This window comes from Pygocentrus nattereri, chromosome 15 (genome assembly GCF_015220715.1).
Source record: "Pygocentrus nattereri isolate fPygNat1 chromosome 15, fPygNat1.pri, whole genome shotgun sequence".
NCBI lineage: Eukaryota > Metazoa > Chordata > Actinopteri > Characiformes > Serrasalmidae > Pygocentrus > Pygocentrus nattereri.
The window spans coordinates 4,098,676-4,123,205 of NC_051225.1; the positions used below are offsets into that span (position 1 = coordinate 4,098,676).

Sequence of the window (24,530 nt, forward strand, 5' to 3'; positions counted from 1 at the left end):
TTAATGAATTAAGGTATTAATGTAGTTCAACAAAACAATTATTTTGGTAAAAAATGATGCGTATAATCTTTAAGATTCATTTTATTGATTCACTAGTACTTTCTAACCCCTTAACAAGCCAAATTATGATTACATACCTCTGCAACCTAAGAACAGCTCCATTTGTTTGCACTGAAGTCCCTGTAACTACTGAATAGTCAGCCTTAGTGTGTAATGAGCCTGGATTGCTAAGGGGTTAATGTACTGCATATTGCAATTGCAACATATAACAATATAATCGCAATATTAGCATTCTGTAATATTTGCCCTACTAAAACAAACACAGTCTAGATTTCCAATAATATCTCAATTAAGAAATACAGTCAGTTACAGAGGATAAGACTGCGGATGTCTGGGGGTCTTCACTCCACAGCAGACATAGTGGTCCTCAGGTGGTCTTTTGTTCCTCCTCACCCCACAAGTGCTGAAAACACACACAAGAAAATACGTCTCACATACAGTGTCAGTCAAAGGTTTGAACACATCTGATCAATTTTGATCTAAAGGTTTATGCTTGTATGCTTGAAATTGAACGTCCAATTATAGCCATTTTATTTATGTATTTTTTTATATGGAATGTTGATGATGGGAAAATAGTAGGAAATCTGAAAAATATGTTTCCACCATGAAAAATACTGTTTTAGGCCAAAACTTTATCTCAAAACTACTAACAAGGTCAGGCATCAGTTGTTCACCAATTCATTCAGGAACATACACAGCACTAAACTAACTGTATGATAAAGTTGAAAACAGAGTGAAATGCAAAGTTTGTTAAACAAAAAAGTGGCTTATAATGAACTTTGGCAGTGCTTTAACATCTGCCCACGTGCAGCAGGTGGCTGAGAAGAATCAAGTACAGTTCATCCAGCCCTGATAGCTGGCTAAGCTCATTTTAATTTTTAATTTCCTTGCTACGGTCAGTAATAATTAACATATTACTCTTTATGTTTTGTCTTTCTCCATATCTTCGTTTTTGGAACCAAGATGAGTGGAAATCGAGAACTCCTAACACAAACTATTAAAGTTTTCTGGTTCCCGGTCGTTTAGAAGTGATTTTTCACTTTGTTTTCTAACTACTTGTAATGGTATTCTGTGTTTTCCTGATGAGTTTCTAACGACAAAAAAGGATCCTAATGGTTCATCAAGTGGCCTGAGGCTGATTCTACATGAATTTGATCATATAAAAGTGTTGTCCTACGACACTTTTGCATAATGCAACTCAAGTGCAATTTAGTTTCATGTAGGTTTAAAGCAACTAAAGTTGCATGAACGTTTCACCATCTAAAGCCATTCTAAGAAGTTCTGGAGATAAAAGAGAAGAATATGAGGTCTCCTTCTGTACTGGCTGACCACTGAAAGATTTCTGAGATGTAGAAAAGAGCTATAAAGGAAATAATGAGGTCATAGACTTGTCTTACACAATTATTATTCAGATGCAAAAGACTTGTGGGTCTGTTGGGGATTGTTTTTTATCAATATTTCTGACTGAAACTGTAAGTTGGAAAGAAAAGACTAAGCCTAAATGATGTCAAGATCAAGGCAAGACGAGACCTTTAACTTACACTTTCGACACCCATAACAGACACGACTTGTACAAGTGCAATTTGGTTTCATGTAGGATTCAAGCAACTAAAGTTGCATAAGAGTTTGACTATGGCAACACTGTAGTTCACACTTATGGTGGGAATTTTAACTTGAGAAGGACGGAGGTCCCAAGTCACTAACTTGAGAGACTATGTGATTTCAAAAGATTACTGGTGGCTTGGCCAAGAGATACATGCACATTGCGGCATAAACTCAAAACTGAGCACAGAACAGCGTGTGAGCACCCCTTAAATAGGGTGCCGCAGTTGTTGCCTCTCAGCCCTAAATGCCCCTTTAGGGGTGCCTTGTCTCCACCTCTTTTACTCTGTGTTATTTATTTTATTATGACATTTTATTTGATTTATTTTATACATTTGTACTGTGTGTATGAACATGTGCTATACAGCTAAACTCATCTTACCTACATATTTAAACCTTGGACTTATGTGAGTCTGATATTTCTCAGATGGATCACTGCAGTAGAAATGCTTAAGCAAGCATCACCATCAATATATTAGCCAGATTAGAACCGCATTCTGCACTAATGGAATCACTTCCATCCCATCCCCTCAGTAACAGAACCAGTACACTCCATAAAGCCGCCCCCTTCACCTACAGCAATACGTTACATTGACGTCCCGACAGGCCCAGCAGTGCCTAACGCATGATTCTGACATTCAGCGTGATTACTGGACTTCACTCACTGATTACTGTCATATTACAGCAGCATTAGCACTCAGGAACAAAAGCACGTAAACACTGATACTGTAAATGCCATGTCCATCCATCAGGGCCGGGTTTCAGGATGACATTAGCGCAGCGCTCTGACGAGAAGCAATCTGGAATCAAACAGCTACTCATGAATAATAAGTATCACATCTTCTAGAGTAGATGCTCCTCTCAGATCACAAAGCACAACATGACCCTGGCCTATTATCACCAGCCCATGAACATCGTTAACATAATTAAAGTGATGAGAGAGAGAGAGAGAGAAAGAGAGAGAGACTGAGAGTGAGGTAGACAAAGAAAAAAGAGAGAGAGAACAAGAAGCGAAAAAGAGAGCAAGAAAAGTGAGGTTGGTGATAGAGAGAGAGAGAAAGAGACAAAGAAAGAGAATCAAAGAGACAAAGAAAGATAGAGCGAGACAGACACAGCGCAAGAAAAGAGAGAACAAGAAGAAATAGACAGCAAGAACCACAAGAGAAAGAGAGCAAAGTCAGAAAAGAGAAGGAGTGATGAGTGGAAAGAGACATGGACAGAGAGAGAGTAAGAAAGACAGGGAGGGAGAGACAGAGCACAAGAGACAGAGGAAGAAATAAAGAGCAAGAAAAAAGAGAACAAGAACAGAAAAAAAACAGCAGAAGAGAAGAAAGGGACTGAGAGCAAGATAGAGAGATAGACAGAGAAGGACGAGACAGAGAGAGAGGGAGAGACAGAGAGAGCAAGATACAGAGATAGACAGAGAAAGAAGAGACAGAAAGAGGTAAAGACAGAGACGGCAAGATAGAGATAGACAGACAGAGAAAGAAGAGACAGAAAGAGGGAGAGACAGAGAGCAAGACAGATAGACAGACAGAGAAGGAAGAGAAGAAAGAGGGAGAGCCAGAGAGAGCAAGATAGAGCGACAGACAGAGAGGGAAAAGATGGAGAAATAGGGAAAGACAGAGACAGCAAAATAGAGATAGACAGACAGAGAAGAAAGAGACAGAAAGAGGGAGAGACAAAGCAAGACAGAGAGACAGACAGAGAAGGAAGAGACAGAGAATCAGGGAGAGACAGAGAGAGCAAGACAGAGAGAGAGAGACAGAGAGAGAGAGAGAGAGAGAGAGAGAGAGAGACGGAGAAGAAAGACAAAAAGAAAGAGGAACAACCATTGAGATGGAAGAAAGGGTAAAATAGGGGAAAGAAGAGAAAAGAAAGGAAGAAAAAGGAAATAAAGAAAAGGGAAATGGAGTTTTTTCAGGCCAAAGGCCCTTTAAAAAGTTTGCAGCAATAACTGAGAGAATGAGCAAAACCAGTGGAGCAGTAAAGACAACAGTGATGAGACGCAGCGTTCCTTAAAAACAGGAACATCACTGACACTGTAATGAGCTCACTGTCGACTCCCTGCGCCAGCCAAAGCTGCTGAGTGTATCATTACCCGGTATCATCCAGCGCTAATAGCAGGGAACAGTGAGAGCAGAAAGAGAGAGAGAGAGACAGAGAGAGCGAGAGAGAGAGAGAGAGAGAGAGAGAATAAGAGAAAGAGAAAGAGAGAGAGAGAGAGAGAAAGCGAGAGAGAGAGAGAGAGAGAGAGAGAGAGAGAGAGAGAGAAAGAATAAGAGAAAGAGAAAGAGAATGAGAGAGAGAGAGAGAAAGCGAGAGAGAGAGAGCGAGAGAGAGAGAGCGAGAGAGAGAGAGAGAGAGAGAGAGAGAGAGAGAAGGTGGACAGATGAAGCGCTGGTGAAGTTAACTGAACCCTAAGTTCTGGTCCAGCTACTGGACAGACTTATGGCAGCAAGGAGGCGGCTGAGAGAAAAACAGGAGGACGAGTAGCACAGCTGAGCACACACTGACTAACCGTATACACACACACACACACACACACACACACACACACACACACACACACACATTTAATCAATGGAACCTAATTGATGGGCTGTTCTTGGAGACACAGCGTTTTCCACGAACAGCTATTAGACAGACAAGATTAAATAAGTGCAGGTTAAAGGAATAAAGCTCACAGTTAACACTAAATCCCAGATGACGTTACACAATAGAGCTTAACAGGGCTGTCTCACCTGCTCCTGCTGACCTATTCACCTCCAAAGGTCAGCTCCAAGTCTGATCTAACACATCTGATCTGCCTGACCAAAGATGTCAGGAACACACGAACACTAGAGAGAGATGAACCATGAGGGTCTGAATGTGGGTCCAAACTTCAATTCTTCACTCTTATAACTACTGAACTTACGTTCAGAGTAGATACGGAATAATTCAAAGTAGATACAGAATAATTCATAGAAGATACTGAATAATTCATAGGAGATGCTGAGTAATTGATAAGATATATTAAATTATTCATAGTAGATACTGAATCATTCATAGTAGATACTGAATAATTCATAGTAGATACTGAATAATTCATAAGATATATTAAATAATTCATAGTAGATACTGAATAATTTATAGTAGATACTGAATAATTAATAAGAGATACTAAATAATTCATAGAAGATACTAAATAATTCATAGTAGATACTGAATAATTCATGAGATACTAAATAATTCAAAGTAGATACTGAATAATTCACAGTAGTTGCTGTACATTTAAGAGTATACACTGAATAAAACAGTATTGAATACTGACTATTGAATATTCAATAAAACAGTATTGAATATTGGCCATTTCTGAGTGCTTTGCATCTGGTGTTTTTTTAACCCCGCTGTCAATTAATCGATCAATTCAGAAATGCAGCTATAACTTGAGTTTATTATTTTCACATATTCCAGTTGAGAGTTGAGTTTGTAGGTTAAGGTAAAGCTCTACTGTGTGGGACCCTCTCGTGGTTGTTTGTCCTCCAGGCCGTGGGGTATGTAAGGGTGTTGATGAACAGGGCAGTGCCAGTTTCTGGCTGCTGGACACGGCAGTGCCCGAGTGTCCAGAGAGTGAAGCAGATGGCCTCCCAGCATGAGCCTCCATACGGTTACATCACAGACTACAGCATCACAGGGAGGACACAGAGAGGTTACAGCTACCTACTACAACCCCCCCCCTTCCTTTTCTCTTTCCCTCTCACATCATTCTCATTCTACCTTTCTCTCTCTTTTTTCACTAAATGTAATCTCTCTCACTCTCTTGGTCTTTCTCTTTTTCATTTTCTTTCTCTCTTTCATTTTCTCCTTGTCTCTCTTTCTCTTCCTCTCCCTTTCTTTCCCTGTCTGCCTCTCTATCCTCTTCTCTCTTCCCCTCACTATTTCCTGGGCTTTCCCTCTCTCCCTCACTCTCTCTCTCCTTCTCTCCTCCCACCTACTTTCTCTCCTTTCTCTTTCTCTCCCTCTTCCCTGCTCTCTTTCTCTCTTCTTCTCTTTCACCCCCTCTCGTCCCCTCTCTATCTCCCTCTCTTCCCCTCTCCTACTGTCTTTCTCTCTCCTTCCCTCTCCTTCTCTCGTTCCCTCTTCCCTTCTATTTCCCTGTCTTCCGCTCTCCCACTCTGTATTTCTCTCTCCTTTTCTCATTCACTCTTTCCTTCTCTCCCCTTTCCCCACATTCTTTCTTCCTCTCTTTCTCCCCCTCTCATCCCCTCTCTATCTGTTTTCTCCTCTCTCCCACTCTGTATTTCTCTCTCCTTCCCTCTCCTTCTCTCGTTCCCTCTCTTCCCTTCTCTATCTCCCTGTCTTCCTCTTCCCCTCTCCTTCTCTTCTCCCTCCCTCTCTCCCCTCTCTTACTTTCACTACTTCTTTCTCTCTATCCCTCCCTCTATTCTCCTCTTTCTGTAAATGCCAGCATGAGTTTACTACTCCAACGCACAAACACACACACACACACACACACACACACACACACACACACACACACACACACACATCCTACGCACATGCACACACACGCGCACACAGAAGTGTGCTCGTCCCACACAGCAGAGAACGGAGAGCTGAGATGCTGAGCGCTGTTTACCAGTTTATCTGAGTAGAGAACGAAAACAACGCTGAGGAGATCTTTGTGCCTAAAATCTTTGTGCCTAGACCTCCGCATTGTCCCGGGCCTCCTGGCTATAAAAGCAGCTCCATTCAATTTTAACAAAGCTGAATACACCTGGAAACAAACACTCACTAATCACTGGTCAGAGTCCCCCCCCGAGCTCCCAAGACCACTCTGCAAATGATGGAATCCATCACACAACAGCTCCAATCAACCACTACCCACACCATTAGTGCCTAACATACACACTCTTACTGTGTTCCATTCTGAAGGGAGCCTAACTACTCACTGCCTTTAAAGGCAGCTCTCTGCTTGGGCAGCACTTTGACTGAAACGGAACTTAGTGAGCATCACTTTTCTTTTGTTTCTTTGTTTACGTGCCGAATTTCTTTTTTGTGCTCTCAGTTTTCATTGGTTGTTGCAGGAGTCAGTTCAGATTGAATCGCTGGCCAGTGTACACTAGAATTAAATTCATTAGAATTAAAATTCAGAACCATTAGCCAACTGTGTTTAACCCATCCGTGCAGTGAAACACCTACATACGTGCACGCTAGTGAACACACACACTAGGGGGCACTGAGCACACTTGCCAGAGCAGTGTGCAGCCCTATCCACAGTGCCTGGGGAGCAGTTGGGGGTTAGATGTCTCGCTCAAGGGCACTTCAGTCACATACTGTCAGCCAAGGAGATCAAACTGGCAACCTTCCGGTCACAAGGCTGGTTCCCTAATTTCCATCCCACGACTGCCCCGGAAAATCACCGTGCGGCTGCGTTGGCCTGGAATTGGACCAGGGTCTCCCACATGAACCACCAATGCTCTGAAACACACACACAGGCACACACACACACACCAAACTCTGAAAAGCCAAACGCTGGGTTGGTATGCCATCTCCTGTAATTTCACAGGTGTGCATATAAACGGTGGTACCAGCAGCAAAACACATGAAGAATTTAAATATTCTTCATCTTCTAGAAGATGTATGTTTATATCTTGACGTAAAGTGACTCGATATAAAATAAATAAATAATAAATAAAAAAGGAGATTTGCATTATGTTTACGTCACATCCTCGTCTCGGAGTTTATTGGCTGGTTGCAATGCAGAAATCTGATTACCGTCTGACTCCTGTAGACCTGGAGTTTCCCCGTTATCTGATTACTCGAGTGCATGTAAACATGTTGATCGGATTACTGAGAAAATCTGATTTTCTGCAGTTATCGGATTATTGAATGCATGTAAACACACTCACTGATTTCTGAAACCCCTCTTAAGAGAAAAGAGGAGATTAACGTAAGCATTTCTCTGCGAGAAGTTCTGACGATGAAGGAGAAAAGAGTTCTTCTTCTATACTGGACTCTCTCAGCACTCTGTCCTTCATTCCCAGAACTTCTCACAGTGAGGTGCTGATGTCCTCTTTCGTCCTGAGGAGAAAGACTTCAGAAATCAGTGATCCCCTGGGAAGTGCTAAAGCCTCCAATCCAAAATCACCAGACTGACTCCACAGGGCTGTGACTTCCCTCTCTGGGGTTCTATTGGATTCACTGACATGTCAACGTAACACTCATCTTGTCTAAGTTTCCATGACCATAACTGCTAATGTGGCCGGTTGCCTCATCTTCTGTCCATCAAATCTACTTTCAACATCCATCAGCAGATCAGTTCCTGGGGGGAACATAACGCCAATGCTTCTCCGGTTCCATTAATAAAGCTAGGATCTCCTGCTCGTATAGCCAAACTCCTGATAGTAATCTGACACCTAATATGTGCTCCGGTGCTCGGAACGCCAAGCAAATCATCACAGAGTAATCAGCCTCCCCCGGCGCAGGTCCACAGAGAGGCTGACACACACACGCGCGCACACACACACACACTCCTTCTAAGCTGCTTCTCCTTCTGGGTCGCGGGGGGTGCTGGAGCCTATCCCAGCAGTCTTTGGGCAGAATACAGCCTGGACAGGTGAGGCTGATACAGAGCCAATCAAGCGTTCCTGTTCAGGCCTTCTGTGAAGAACTTCCTGCTCATAACTGATATCGCCGGATTTTTTTCTTTCTTCATTCTTCTTATTAAGTGCAACAATGAACAGGGAGATTCACTCGAAAGAGGCCCTGAATATTGTGTATTATCTCTCGGTAGGATGAAGCAATCCGAATGAAACAACACGCAATGTGTTCCTCAGTATATGGAGCTTTGAACAAGCCAGGAGGCCCCCGCGTCGGAGCAATGACGTAGGCACTGGACAGCCGTAGCAACTTCCGTGGGCATACCTCCCATAATGAGTAAATTTAGGAAGAAATATGGTGTCTGTGATGTATCCTCAAAGAGCATTATTCAAAAGATGGTACGGAAACTGGAAACGATGGGATCATTGAGCCTGTCTTGTGGCAGAGGCCGTCCGAAAATGTAACTGGTTACACATACGTCAAGGTATGTAGCAAATTCTTTTCAGATTGCGTCATCCTAACGGGAGTTACAACAGAATATTCAGGGCCTCTTTCAAGTGAATCTTCCTGTATAAAATGCATACAATGCTCGAATCAGCTGAAAGGGGCAAATAAAAACACAAACTCATGGGGGAAGACTTTAGATGCTCCTTTTTTTGACATTCTGGATGAGTTGTCGATGCACACTTTGTGAAATTTTGATAGGAAGGTTCGCCACTGTTCATGGGATTCTCCATTTGTGGATAATGGCTCTCGGTGTGGTTCTCGGAAACCAAGAGCATCACTAATGGCTTTGTAACCCTATCCGGAGTGGCAAATTTCAGTAACTACGTTTTGCATCCATATTTAAATTTCTTCAGAACGTGGCATCATGTGCTGCTTTTCGAGACCTTCTGGCCGCTTCGCATCCCCAGACAGGTTCTATTTAAGATTCAAACATTACATTAAGATGTTTAGATTCAAACATTACCGCGCTCTGATTTCTTAGATCGGAGTAAGGTTTAGAAATCCGAGGCTGGAGTTTAGCTCGGTAATCAGGTTTCTCAGTGCTGTGGACTCTTACTCTGATTTCTTTCACACTTCTCAGTCAGTGCATGTGTGAAAACAGACAGCGGTACCGTAAATAAACAAGCAGTGCAGCAAACTGCTTTTGGAGTGACACTGAAACTAAAGACATACTTGACGAAATTAAGGATTTAAATATTCTTCATCTTCTAGATGATGTATGTTCATATTTTCAGGTAAGGTGGCGCAAAGCCGCGGTATGAAGGTTGAGTTTTACATCACGTCTTCGTCTGCGAGTTTACTGGCTGGTTGCAAAGCAGAAATCTGATTACTGCCTGACTCATGTAGACCTGGACTTTCCCCATTATATGATTAAACACGTTGATCGAATTACTGATAAAATCTGATTTTCTCCAGTTATCAGATTATTAGGTGCATGTAAACGCACTCAGTGTCCAATGTTAAAAGAAGACTGATGATCTGAAACATTCAAGTGCGACAAATATGCAAAAGTAGAAGAAATTGGGAGGGGGCAAACACTTTTTCACGGCATTCTATGTATCCATCCATCCATCCGTAGACCCCAAGATAAGTAATGGTGGTTTTGACTCAGCATCCCACAATGCTTCAGTCCAGCTCCAAAACACTGAAAGAAGCATCCAGAACCTGTACAGACCAGCTGCTGGACTCATCTGGACATCAGACTGGTCAGAAAGTAAGGAGAGGTCCTTTAAAGCAGGGCTGCGCCAAACTGAAGGCAGCTGCCCTGCTGCCCTACTCATCACTCAGTGTCTCTCTCTCTCTCTCTGTCTCCCTTTCATATTCGTCCTTTAGTCCTTTTACTGACTCTTTTCTCCCCATTTCATTCTCTCCTTTCCTTTAGCGTCTCTCATCTTTCCTTTTCCTTCTTTCATCAATGATTTTTTTTTCATTTTTTCACCCCTGTTTCTCTTTCATTCTTTTCTTTCATTTCTCTCGTTCTGTCTCTTCTTGCTTCTTTTTTCCTTCATCCTACATCATTTCACTTTCATCGTCTATATGTAATTGGTTTTCTCCCTCATTCATTTTCTTTTCTCTGTTCTTTCTCTCCGTTTCTTTCATTTTTACTCTATCGTCTCTTTCCCTCTCTCCCTCATTCATTTTCTTCTTTTCTGTCTTTAATTCTGTATATTTCCATTTCTTTTAATCATTAAATTTACTCGTTTTCTCGTATGTCTTTCTCTTGATTTCTTTCTGTTTCGTGCTCTCCATCTTTCTTTCTCCCTGTCTGTTTATTTATCTCTCTCTCTCCATCTTTCTTCTCTCTCTCTCTCTCTCCCTGGACTCTCTCTCTCTCTCCCTGGACTCTCTCTCTCTCTCTCTCTCTCCCTGGACTCTCTCTCTCTCTCCCTGGACTCTCTATAGCTGCCGGCAGGTCAAACTCAAAAGGGCAAATGGACAAAGAAATACAAACACAAATAAATAGCGTTTCATTAACACACCCCTGTCTGGTCTGCTGTAAGCTGCTGACCTCACATCCCTGGAGGCAGAGTGACCGGCCAAATCTGACCATTTGGACCCCCTCAGTCCCACTGAGCATAGGCTCCAGTGTGACGGTAATGGGAGAGATGCCTGTATTTGTCATTATTTGCAACTTGTCTCAGCTCCCCCTCCAAAATGAATTAGAGGCCGCGATCAAATGACAAATGACCCTCACAAGGCAGCCCCCCACCAACGGCAGCAGTCAGCTGATTCTTGTGGCCTGCAGTTGAATGTCAGCTTCACTCTCTCCAACTCACTGCTTATAAAGATGAAGTGGCTTGTGAGGAAAGAACAGAGAGGAAGCAGCTATAAACCTCTCGCAGCGTCTGATCAGAACCAATGCTGCGTGTGGTGAGAAGACACGGCGGACGCCAACAGGAGACGTTTATGTCATTCGTCATGGTTACTGATTTTTTTTAAAGGGCCCATATTGTGGAATTCTGAGGAATTTTGAGCTTAAAGGGTTTAATGTACAATCCCATTTCCAAAAAAGTTGAGACGCTGTGTAAAATGTAAATACAAACAAAATGCAATGATGTGCAAATCATTTATACCCAATATTTCATTCCAAAAAAGTGAAAGTCTTTCAGAAGTAAAGATGAAGAGGGGTTCACCACTCTCTGAAAGACTGTACAATCAACAATTCAAGAATAACATTTCTCAACATAAAATAGCAAAGAACTTTTGCTTCTACAGTACATCTACAGTACATAATATCATTAAAAACTTAAGAGAATGTGGAGAAATCTCTGCATGTAAGGAATAAGGTCACAAATCAGCACTGTCTGGCCGTGAGCTTTGGGCCCTCAGTGTGATATCTGGGCACTGCTTTAAAAACATGAATTGATTCTGTAGTGGAAATCACTGCATGGGCTCAGAAACACTTCTGAAAACCACTGTCTGTGAAAACAATACATCGCTGTGTCCACAAATGCAGGTTAAAATTCTAAAACACAAAGAAGAAACTACATAAACAGAAATGCTGCCACCTTCTCTGGGCCCGAGCTCATTTAAAATGGACTGAGGTGAAGTGGAAAAGTGTGCCTGCAGATCTTCACATCTGTGAAGGCACCATTAATGCTAAATGATATATACAGGTTTTGGCAACATTTGCTGCCATCCAGACAACCTCTTTTTAAGGGAAGAGAGAGCAAGCAAGAGAGAGAGATGATCAGTTAAAACAGTGAGACAGAGACAGAGAAAGAGAGAGAGAGAGAGAGAGAGAGAGAGAGAGAGATGATCAGTTAGAACAGTGAGACAAAAAGAGAGAGAGAGAGAGATGATCAGTTAGAACAGTGAGAGAGAGAGAGAGAGAGATGATCAGTTAGAACAGTGAGAGAGAGAGAGAGAGAGAGAGAGAGAGAGAGAGATGATCAGTTAGAACAGTGAGAGAGACAGTGAGAGAGACAGTGAGAGACAGTGAGAGAGAGAGAGAGAGATGATCAGTTAGAACAGTGAGAGAGACAGTGAGAGAGACAGTGAGAGACAGTGAGAGAGAGAGAGAGAGATGATCAGTTAGAACAGTGAGAGAGAGAGAGAGAGAGAGAGAGAGAGAGATGATCAGTTAGAACAGTGAGAGAGAGAGAGAGAGCGAGAGATGATCAGTTAGAACAGTGAGAGAGACAGTGAGAGAGAGATAGAGAGAGAGATAGAGAGAGAGAGAGATGATCAGTTAGAACAGTGAGAGAGACAGTGAGAGAGACAGTGAGAGAGAGAGAGAGAGAGAGAGAGATGATCAGTTAGAACAGTGAGAGAGAGAGAGAGAGAGACAGTGAGAGAGAGAGAGAGAGAGAGAGAGATGATCAGTTAGAACAGTGAGAGAGAGAGAGAGAGAGAGATGATCAGTTAGAACAGTGAGAGAGACAGTGAGAGACAGTGAGAGAGAGAGAGAGAGATGATCAGTTAGAACAGTGAGAGAGAGAGAGAGAGAGATGATCAGTTAGAACAGTGAGAGAGACAGTGAGAGAGACAGTGAGAGAGAGAGAGAGAGAGAGAGAGAGAGAGAGAGAGAGATGATCAGTTAGAACAGTGAGAGAGAGAGAGAGAGAGAGAGATGATCAGTTAGAACAGTGAGAGAGAGAGAGATAGAGAGAGCGAGAGATGATCAGTTAGAACAGTGAGAGAGACAGTGAGAGAGACAGTGAGAGAGATAGAGAGAGAGAGAGATGATCAGTTAGAACAGTGAGAGAGAGAGATAGAGAGAGAGATAGAGAGAGAGAGAGATGATCAGTTAGAACAGTGAGAGAGACAGTGAGAGAGACAGTGAGAGAGAGAGAGAGAGAGAGAGAGAGAGAGAGAGAGAGAGAGAGAGAGATGATCAGTTAGAACAGTGAGAGAGACAGTGAGAGAGACAGTGAGAGAGAGAGAGAGAGAGAGAGAGATGATCAGTTAGAACAGTGAGACAGTGAGAGAGAGAGAGAGAGAGAGAGAGATGATCAGTTAGAACAGTGAGAGAGACAGTGAGAGAGAGAGATAGAGAGAGAGAGAGAGAGAGATGATCAGTTAGAACAGTGAGAGAGACAGTGAGAGAGAGATAGAGAGAGAGAGAGAGAGAGAGAGAGATGATCAGTTAGAACAGTGAGAGAGACAGTGAGAGAGAGAGAGAGAGATGATCAGTTAGAACAGTGAGAGAGACAGTGAGAGACAGTGAGAGAGAGAGAGAGAGAGAGAGAGAGATGATCAGTTAGAACAGTGAGAGAGAGAGATAGAGAGAGAGAGAGAGAGAGAGAGAGAGAGAGAGATGATCAGTTAGAACAGTGAGAGAGACAGTGAGAGAGACAGTGAGAGAGAGAGAGAGAGAGAGAGAGAGAGATGATCAGTTAGAACAGTGAGAGAGAGAGATAGAGAGAGAGAGAGATGATCAGTTAGAACAGTGAGAGAGAGAGAGAGAGAGAGAGAGAAAGAGAGATGATCAGTTAGAACAGTGAGAGAGACAGTGAGAGAGACAGTGAGAGAGAGAGAGAGAGAGAGATGATCAGTTAGAACAGTGAGAGAGAGAGATAGAGAGAGAGAGAGATGATCAGTTAGAACAGTGAGAGAGAGAGAGAGAGAGAGAGAGAAAGAGAGATGATCAGTTAGAACAGTGAGAGAGAGAGGGAGAGAGAGAGAGAGATAGAGAGAGAGAGATGATCAGTTAGAACAGTGAGAGAGAGAGAGAGAGAGAGAGAGAGAGAGAGAGAGATGATCAGTTAGAACAGTGAGACAGAGAGAGAGCAGCTGTATATTCCTCTTTCACTGTTCATCCTCTCGCATATGTAGTCTCTTCTCTCCATCGCGCACTCCTCCCAAGTGAAGAACTGCTCTCAGAGGATTTGGACGGAGAGAAAAAGCAAAGATGGCGCAGTTAACGATTATGGAATTGTCTGCTGGCTCTGTGAGGCAGACAGATCACTGTATATCTCTCTGATAGAGGATCCGTCTCAGACAAGAACACAAAGACCCCGAACACAAAAACCCTGTAAAACTCTCCGTCCAGGCTCAGAAGAAACGCAGAGCTACATGTATAAATGATCAGCATCAGGAAAACTTCACAGTAATCACTTTAAAAACCTTTACATTCTAAAGAGAGACAGAAATAATGAGGACAGAAATCGCGCTGCAGGATTCTTGGACACGGCCCAGCTGGCTGTGCTCGAAAATGGTCGAGTAATTTTCTCCTGAGAGTTTGGGCCACCAATATCTGTCATAACGAGGGAACTGAGCAGCCCTCCAGAAAAGACCCTGCACTGCTGGCGGGCACTCTGGGCTTTTAAGCACTCCATGCTCTGTCAAACACAACTGTCTGCCCTTCTATTAGAGGGTAACAGGGCATTTCAGTAAGAACAGCGCGACTGCCAAGGACAGATGGGTGAAAACAAAACCTCTCTGTTCTTAATACAGTCTTGAACAAAAGGCACAAAAGGTCACAGCACACACAAATGTTATATGTATATATATATATATATATATATATATATATATGTGTGTGTGTGTGTGTGTGTGTGCATATATGTATATATATGTATACACAACCACACACACACACACACACACACACACACACACACACTACCATCACCACCACATCAGCAGTACTGCAGTGCTGAGAATGACCCACCATCCAAATAGTACCTGCTCTGTGAGGGTCCATGGGGGTCCTGACCACTGAAGAACAGGGTAACAGAGTATCAGAGAAACAGATGGACTACAGTCTGTAACTGTAGAACTACAAAGTGCAGCTATACAGTAAGTGGAGCTGATAAGATGGACAATGAGCGTAGAAACAAGGAGGTGGTCAAAATGTTATGCCTGATTGGTGTGTGTGTATATATATATATATATATATATATATATACACACACCAATGCTACTCTTGGAACAAAACCTTGTTCTATATATGTTCTAGCATCACACTGAGTAATGCGGGGAAGAGGGGGGCCATTCTGCCCACCTAAAGAGAGCGAGGCCAATTGCGCTCTCTGGGACTCCCGGACGGCTCATGATCTCCTGATGACACGGCCAACTCTGAGACGGTTGCACCACTCAGGATTCCTATTTCTATATTTTCTCTTGGATCTCCAGTCTCGGTCACGCAGGAAACAACTCCAATATACTTACAGGCTAACAGCCCAGAGGAGGGTGATAACACCTCATAAGGTCTCAAGAAGTATTTTGTGAAAATGTGTGCTGGTAGAGTGTGGAGCTGAAGATCTTCTATAAAAGTGATGACGGAATGCTGCAAATGCAACAGGTTTGTTTGACTTGACGCAGGCTAGCACAGTTTCATATCTTGGACCGAATCAAAGTCTGATTACTGCCAGAAAATAAAAGCTTAAAAAATCAGAAAAAGTCCCGCTGGATTCCGTGGGGCTGTTTACATTGCCGCAAATACATCACCGTCTCTGGAACACCAACACAGACCTGATCAGGCAGAAGTCAGAGACAAACCTTCATTTATTTAACTTCCTGTCAAACTCAACACTCAACTCAGGGCTAAGGGTCTGAAAGGATGTGTGGCTGTTGAAAAAAGGAAAAAAGACAAATCAAGCTGGCTGCAAAAAGTGCTGGGAAGCTGTGAAATCTGCCAAAGGGGGCGCTACAAAGCGATGACTTACTTAGTGCACAAACATCTGCGAAAGCCATAATTCCTTTTTTTTCACCATTTTTTCCCCAGTTCATTATATGTGTAAAGTAACTGCATTATAATTTTCAGCTGCTGTGCAGAAGGTTAACGATCTTTTAGTTTTTTTTAAAGCCTTAAAATTTGGAGCCGACTTATTGTGTGTAGTTTGTAATATAAAAGTGAGTTAAATGCATATTTTTTAAGCAAGCTATTTAATGTAAATGCAAGCAAATATCGTGTTTAATGTTCTGTTGCAAACACAACAGCTTTTCCTGAATTAATGCAGGCTGGCAGACCTCTAATTTATCATGCACCTACTCAAGGTCTGATAACTGCCAGAAAGTCTAATCTTCAAATGTTCTTCATTAAAAAAACAGATATTCAAAGAGCAAGAATGGTTAAAATGCCCTGCAGTGGCATCCTGCCCACTAACTTTGACCTGGTATGTGTAAAACAGTTTTATTCTGTCTGCTACTAATTGACATAGATATATTATGAAGTCGTATAATGAATATTTGAATATTTTTTAAATAACAAAATGAGCTAATTAAGACAACTAAGTAGCTAAACCTTTCCTAAGGTACAGTACCAAAAAAACATTGGTCCCCACCTGATTTATTTTTGAACTAGAGGCACTTGATTCAGATCTTCAGAACAAAATTTAATGTAAGACATTTACATTTATGGCATTTGGCTGACGCTCTTATCCAGAGCGACTTACAGTTTGATCATTTTACATAGGCAGGCCAAGGCGGTGTTAGGAGTCTTGCCCAAGGACTCTTATTGGTATAGTGTAGGGTGTTTGTCCAGGTGGGGATTGAACCCCAGTCTACAGTGTAAAAGGCAGAGGTGCTACACACTACACTAACCAACCACAAACGCAAGCTGAACAGTTTTTAAAATAATCATTTCATGAAGGAAAATAGTTGGAATAGTTACATTCCAGTTGGCTGTGGGACTCCAGCGAACCACAGTGACAGTTATCATCTCCAAATGGAGAAAACTTGAAGTCTTGGAGTGGCCTGCCAACCAAAATCCTTCACTCAGTCACCACAGATAGAAAGAGACTGAGCAAAAGACACTCTGATGACCCCCAACCCTTTATAAGGTTCTCTGGACTAAGGAGCCAAAAGTGGAACTTACTGTGGGAACCATTATTATTAACATACCACAATTAGATACCATCAACAGTGAAACATGGTGGTGGCAGTGTAATGGTGTGGGGATGCTTTTCCACTTCAGGGCCTAGACGACTTGCCATAAGTGACAGAACCAGGAATTCTCCTCTCTCTATCAGGCAATCCTACAGGAGAATGTCCAGTCATCAGTCTGTGATTTGAAGCACAAGCACAGTTGGGTTATGCAGCAGGACAACGATCCAAAGTCCACCTCTGAATGGCTCAAGTGAAACAGGGTTTTGGAGTGGTCTACTCAAAGTCCTGACCAAACACCACCTGAGTTCTGAAAGAAGAGCGGGCCAAAATTCCTCCATAGCGATGTGAAAGACTGACCTCTAGTTATAGGAAGCGTTTGGCTGCTGTTGCTGCTGCTAAAGGAGGCAGAGCCAGTTATTAAAATTAGAGAGGCAAAACTTCCTTCAATAAATAAAATGATCAATCAAAAACATGCAACAACAGAGGAAATCTGGAGGAAAACTGTTCAAATACTTTTTTCACTGCACTGAAAAATCATTAGTCAGGTTTATTAGATCTGTAGTCAGGTTTTTTCCCCACTAAAAACGAGCTAAAATAACCTCTTCCAGGTTTTTCCGCGCTGCTCTTCCTGGCTCAGTGTAAACGGCACCCACCTGCAACTAATAAGAGGAGAACAAGACAGCGCTCCGTCAAACCCACCTCATCCGCACATCTTTAATTCACAACTCAAATCACAGCATGTAATATTAAACTGGAGTGGCCGGTGCTGATGACAGTGCGTGACTGAATGTGTCCGACAGCTTCTGCCCTCGGTGGGGTCTTCCCATCAAACGGACCCTCACCTGCATCAGCGAGCACACAGGGAGGACCAACAGGTGATGACGCACCAATGAAGAGGATAGGGATCAAATCGCACTCCTTCCAAATCAGTGCACACGCCGACGTCCATCAAAAGGATCCCGTCGGGGTTCTGGCAGATATGAGGAGGTCAGCAATTCCAAAGTCTAAATTCAGATGACAGCACTTTCTTCAGTCTACAGTGACCCACTGCGAGGACAGCGCTGAGACCCAGTCAGAAACATCCTGCCCTGGACGGGTCACCTCCTTCCGGACCTCTGACTGCTTAGGGCAGCCTGTCAAACTCAGCAAATGTCAAGTTAAATGAGTGACAATAGTGAGGGAGAGAGCTGAAACATTAAAGACTTTTAAGTTCTACACTTCAAATTCTCCCTCATAACTGCACCACGTACTCATGAGCTTCGCAGCAGTTAATGAATAACATGTGACACTTACTGAATTATGAAGTTTTAGGATTGATAATCTAATAATAAGCCTGGAGTTTATCCCCTTGAATCCAATTATTCAATTATTAATCTTCATCAACCAAGACACTGCAGCTAGATTAATTTTACCTGGAGTTCTTTCACTGAAAAGATTAATGTAGTTTTACAGTTAGACAGCAATAACTTTGAATACATTTTAATCCAGTATGAATCTGCAGCGTGTGTAGTTTTACAGTCTGACTGTAATAATTGTGGAGTGATTTTAATCCAGTATGAATCTGCAGTGTGTAGTTTTACAGTCTGACTGTAATAATTGTGGAGTGATTTTAATCCAGTATGAATCTGCAGTGTGTAGTTTTACAGTCTGACTGTAATAATTGTGGAGTGATTTTAATCCAGTATGAATGTGCAGTGTGTGTAGTTTTACAGTCTGACTGTAATAATTGTGGAGTGATTTTAATCCAGTATGAATCTGCAGTGTGTAGTTTTACAGTCTGACTGTAATAATTGTGGAGTGATTTTAATCCAGTATGAATGTGCAGTGTGTGTAGTTTTACAGTCTGACTGTAATAATTGTGGAGTGATTTTAATCCAGTATGAATCTGCAGTGTGTGTAGTTTTACAGTCTGACGGTAATAATTGTGAGTGATTTTAATCCAGTATGAATCTGCAGTGTGTAGTTTTACAGTCTGACTGTAATAAGTGTGGAGTGATTTTAATCCAGTATGAATCTGCAGTGTGTAGTTTTACAGTCTGACTGTAATAATTGTGGAGAGATTTTAATCCAGTATGAATCTGCAGTGTGTAGTTTTACAGTCTGACTGTAATAATTGTGGAGTGATTTTAATCCAGTATGAATGTGCAGTGTGTGTAGTTTTACAGTCTGACTGTAATAATTGTGGAGTGATTTTAATCCAGTATGAATCTGCAGTGTGTGTAGTTTTACAGTCTGACGGTAATAATTGTGGAGTGATTTTAATCCAGTATGAATCTGCAGTGTGTAGTTTTACAGTCTGACTGTAATAATTGTGGAGTGATTTTAATCCAGTATGAATCTGCAGTGTGTAGTTTTACAGTCTGACTGTAATAATTGTGGAGTGATTTTAATCCAGTATGAATCTGCAGTGTGTAGTTTTACAGTCTGACTGTAATAATTGTGGAGTGATTTTAATCCAGTATGAATGTGCAGTGTGTAGTTTTACAGTCTGACTGTAATAATTGTGGAGAGATTTTAATCCAGTATGAATCTGCAGTGTGTAGTTTTACAGTCTGACTGTAATAATTGTGGAGTGATTTTAATCCAGTATGAATGTGCAGTGTGTGTAGTTTTACAGTCTGACTGTAATAATTGTGGAGTGATTTTAATCCAGTATGAATCTGCAGTGTGTGTAGTTTTACAGTCTGACGGTAATAATTGTGGAGTGATTTTAATCCAGTATGAATCTGCAGTGTGTAGTTTTACAGTCTGACTGTAATAATTGTGGAGTGATTTTAATCCAGTATGAATCTGCAGTGTGTAGTTTTACAGTCTGACTGTAATAATTGTGGAGTGATTTTAATCCAGTATGAATCTGCAGTGTGTAGTTTTACAGTCTGACTGTAATAATTGTGGAGTGATTTTAATCCAGTATGAATGTGCAGTGTGTGTAGTTTTACAGTCTGACTGTAATAATTGTGGAGTGATTTTAATCCAGTATGAATCTGCAGTGTGTGTAGTTTTACAGTCTGACGGTAATAATTGTGGAGTGATTTTAATCCAGTATGAATCTGCAGTGTGTAGTTTTACAGTCTGACGGTAATAATTGTGAGTGATTTTAATCCAGTATGAATCTGCAGTGTGTAGTTTTACAGTCTGACTGTAATAAGTGTGGAGTGATTTTAATCCAGTATGAATCTGCAGTGTGTAGTTTTACAGTCTGACTGTAATAATTGTGGAGAGATTTTAATCCAGTATGAATCTGCAGTGTGTAGTTTTACAGTCTGACTGTAATAATTGTGGAGTGATTTTAATCCAGTATGAATCTGCAGTGCGTGTAGTTTTACAGTCTGACTGTAATAATTGTGGAGTGATTTTAATCCAGTATGAATCTGCAGTGTGTGTAGTTTTACAGTCTGACTGTAATAATTGTGGAGTGATTTTAATCCAGTATGAATCTGCAGTGTGTAGTTTTACAGTCTGACTGTAATCATTGTGGAGCGATTTTAATCCGTAACAAAAAATCTCTTATTCTGATATAAAAGTCACACTGATGACGTCACTCAACCTCCTTTGACCTGTTTTCTGAGGATCTATGAAGAAAAGCTCGTGGTGAGTCCACCGCGTCTTTCAGTTCTCAGAGATTTTCTCATTTCTCTCGTGATTTCATGTGAAGCTTTTATTCTTGGGTAATTGTGAAAAAACAGAATACAAATGGATTAAATTACATATTTTAGTGCACATTCCATGACGGACAACAGGTGGTTTGATGCTCTGAAGTAGCCGCTTTGTAAAATGCATTTTTCATTAAAAATGTCTCTGGTGTTGCCTTTATTACTAATTCACTGACTAAACTAATTCAATTCCAACAGTGTATTAATCTGTGGGTTAGACAGTAGTGCGAGTGAGGAATGGACATGTGGGCCCACAGACAATCCCTTAGAAAACCTAATGGTTTTGTTTTCTAATTTCGTTCCACCTCATGTACCACATGTGATGTGAATGACAATAAAGCCTTATCTTATCTTATCTTATCTTATCTTATATTATCTAATGGGAATTGACCTAATGATGGCCCAAGGAACCACTAGTTTCCACCTATGGAAACCATTAGATAGATAGGTAGGTAGGTAGATAGACACTTTATTGATCCCGGAGGACATTTAGCGTATCTGCGTATGTAGCGTATATTTATTTATATATTTAGTATATTAGCGTGTATAGCGTAAATTTAAATGTATTTAGAATCAGCCATTGGTCACCTGTTAAACCAGGGGTGCACAACTCCGGTCCTGGAGGGCTGGTGTCCAGCACAGTTTTGAGGTTTCCCTACTCAAACACAACCATTAAACCTGCCCGTTAACAGATGAGTGTAACCAGGTGTGGCTGAGCAGGTAAATCACCAAACTGTGCCAGACACCCGCCCTCCAGGACCGGAGTTGTGCACCCCTGTGTCAAACCATTAGGATCATTTACAATGGGAATATCAACCCACCAAAAGGCTACAATACACTACAAAACCTTCAGGAATCACCAGAAACGTCTTGAACTTTTAACCGTGTCCTATCTCACAATCGACCGCTCCGGCGGATACCAGCAGCAGGATGAAAGGAGGTTATTAAATCTTTACACAAGAACATGAAAAATGCTGATGCAGAGTGAGAGGAATAATCAGAAGGGCAGTCAGTATACAAAGCTTCAGCTTTTACCAGCGGGAACTGAGCTTAATCCTGGATTAAATACAAAAAAAGTGAAAAATCCTTCCAAACACAGAGTCTGAAGGGCAGAAGTGAAGGTACAGCGATGTTAAGAATGCATCCAGGTACTAAAATCCTAACGGCCTTGTGGAATAACGTTTGTGAAAAAGCACACTAAACAAATTTAGGGGAGAAAAGGGGGAGAAAGCCGACGCCCTTTCGCTGTCAGCAGAATTCCAGTCCAAAAAAGCCGTTTGCCAATCTCCACAAAGACAAGTTAACAGCCGTCAGGCTGGGGGCAGAGCTAGCATTAGCGTTAGCGGTGAGCGACACTCCAAGATGAAACGGAAAGATAATAAAAACCCAGCCGCGGTGTCAATTATCAAATGGCTCCAGATTATGGACATGATGAATATTTCAGGAGAGATCTTTGGAGGAAATCGAATCCCCTCATTCACTCCCACTCTCCTGATTCAGGAAGAGCCATCATGATTACTCCACCATTAAATCAGCCGTTTCTGTTTACCTCGTAAACCCAGCTTCTGCCCCTGCAGACTGACACAGGAGGGGGAAACCAGGGCATCTTAGGCCCAGTCCCATTTCTTCTTTTTACCCCTACCCCTTGTTTTCAAGTGTCACCCTAACCGCTTGTTACTGAGCTACAGGGCAGTGGTTGAGATCTTCCCTCTGAAATGAGACCCTCTAATAAAAGAGCATCACTTCATTATCAGCTACTAGCGCCGCTCTGTAGGCGACCCTGCCCGTCTGCAGGGACAGCAGAGGAGGGGAAAGTTCAGCTCCTCACTGCTGGGCTTTAGTTACATTTAGGGCTCATACGCCTTCAAAGAGGGGGGCAATTATTTATTATCACCCCCCCCAATTCTTCAGTGATATGAAGCTGAACTCAGATATTCAAAACGGTTCTTGTTTGAATTTTCCCATTCCACCTTAAATGGAGCAGCAGTTACATTCTGGAGCTTCAGGCATCAGAACTGCTGGACATTTAAGGTGGAATGGTAGTTAGCTAGCTAGCTAATTTTTTAAAAAGTGGTTAAAATGCTAACAAAGTCCTTCAGACTGGGTTGATGTGAAATGCTCCATTTCTAACCAAGCCAAGATGTGATAGGATAGTGATGGTCATGGGTCCGAAGTCATTTCTGGGGGCGAGACACCAGCAGAGTGTTGTAAGGAAATCTATTCCCTAAAGAAAACTATTACTACTATTTTGTCATAATCACCATTGTCATAGTCACCACTGTGACCGGAAGGTCGCCGGTTCGATCCCCAGTGGCGACAGTCCATGACTGAGGTGTCCTTGAGCAAGACACCTAACCCCCAATTGCTCCCTGGGTGCTGTGAATAGGGCTGCCCACTGCTCCCAGCAAGTGTGCTCACTGCTCCCTAGTGTGTGTGTATTCACTAGTGTGTATGTGTTGTTTCACTTCATGAATGGGTTAAATGGGGTGGAATTTCCCCGTTTGTGGGATTAAAAAAGTATCACTTAACTTATATTTGCGCTGTAGTCATAGCAACCCCTGGTTCATATCACCACCACCGAAGAGAAATCTGAATGTCTACAATCAACCATTTTATACACTCTGTTTACAGCCCAAACACTGAAAAATGCAGCTTTTTTTTGGAAAATTAGAGGAATTTCCCAGTTAAAGTTAAAGCTACACTGTATACATTTTGGGGATCTGGTGACCTCTCTGGTGGAAATGTGTAATTGCATGCCGCATGTGAGAAAACACTTCAGTATGTGGGTTGTGCTTTGGCCCCCTTCCCTGAGCAGATAAATCTAATGATTGAAAGCATAATTCAAAGAGAACTCAGTCAAAATTCTGTGAAGGACACATCTCCCGGAGATTTGGGTCAATTATCTGCTATGATTATCATATCTTCATCAGTATAACGTTGATTTTGCATTTGAGACCTAAACATCGAGCTGGACCTTCTCTGTGAGCCTGTCAGTGTGATGTGACTATGTGAAGACAGACACCACTAGCTTTTAAATGATGGTTTTATAGGGCGAAGCTCCATATTTTATCCTCCTGACTCTGTAGCGCCACATACGTAATAATATTACATACTGCAGTTTTAAGATTAGTTTATGAAGAATGTTTCACGAGTTACTGAATTGCGTACTATGGACCTGCATGGTGTTGGTGTTTTGTCTAAATGGTTCAGATTTCAACTGTAACAATATTGATTGAGATGTTTTATGTAGTCAAATTGAAAAGACTCTGAATACGACAAAGTAATACTGTATAATAGTCTATTACAAACCATCTGAAATATTCATGGTCTATTGTTTCTACTCACACTGCTAGTCTGGGGACACTCTTACTTTCACCAAATGAGAAACAATCCCTACAAAGCTATTGTTAGCAAACAGCAGCACATCCTTTTTATTTATCTTCAACACTCAGCTTTATGTTCACCAGAGTGTCTTCAAAGGCATGAAGAGCAATAATGATTTGACAGTTTTATATTCCAAAAAGTCATTAAAAGCACATATTGAATATTTTTTGGCCCAAAGTCATTCAGAGTGGTTTGGTATGAAATGGTTCACTGTAGAGAGCCTTAAAGATGTCTTTACAGTGGTGGTGATAGGAACCAGACGTCACAATATCTACAACGCAAGTATAGACATTTTATTTACTACCCAAAACGACCAGTGATCCAACACGTGTCTGAGTTTTATATGGAATGTTGATGATGGTGAAATAGTGATATATCTGAAAAATTAAGTTTTCTTTGGGGACTATTTTGCCTTACAACACCTCCAATGTACCTCCTCACCATGAAAAGCCGAGGTTTGACGCC

General features: G+C 41.8%; 1 protein-coding gene across 3 annotated transcripts in view; it reads right to left on the reverse strand.

The window, feature by feature from the left end:
- The window catches only part of LOC108441290 (cortexin-1-like), a 42,898-nt gene that overhangs the window by 7,389 nt on the left and 10,979 nt on the right, over positions 1 to 24,530 (reverse strand). For 2 of the 3 annotated variants that reach the window (XM_037545607.1, XM_017720735.2), the window contains exon 2: positions 371 to 463. The gene's annotated coding sequence lies outside the window, so the exon portion shown is untranslated. Of the gene's footprint in view, positions 1 to 370; positions 464 to 6,981; positions 7,126 to 24,530 lie in introns of all 3 variants that reach the window. The other variant, XM_037545606.1, reaches the window with a different exon arrangement.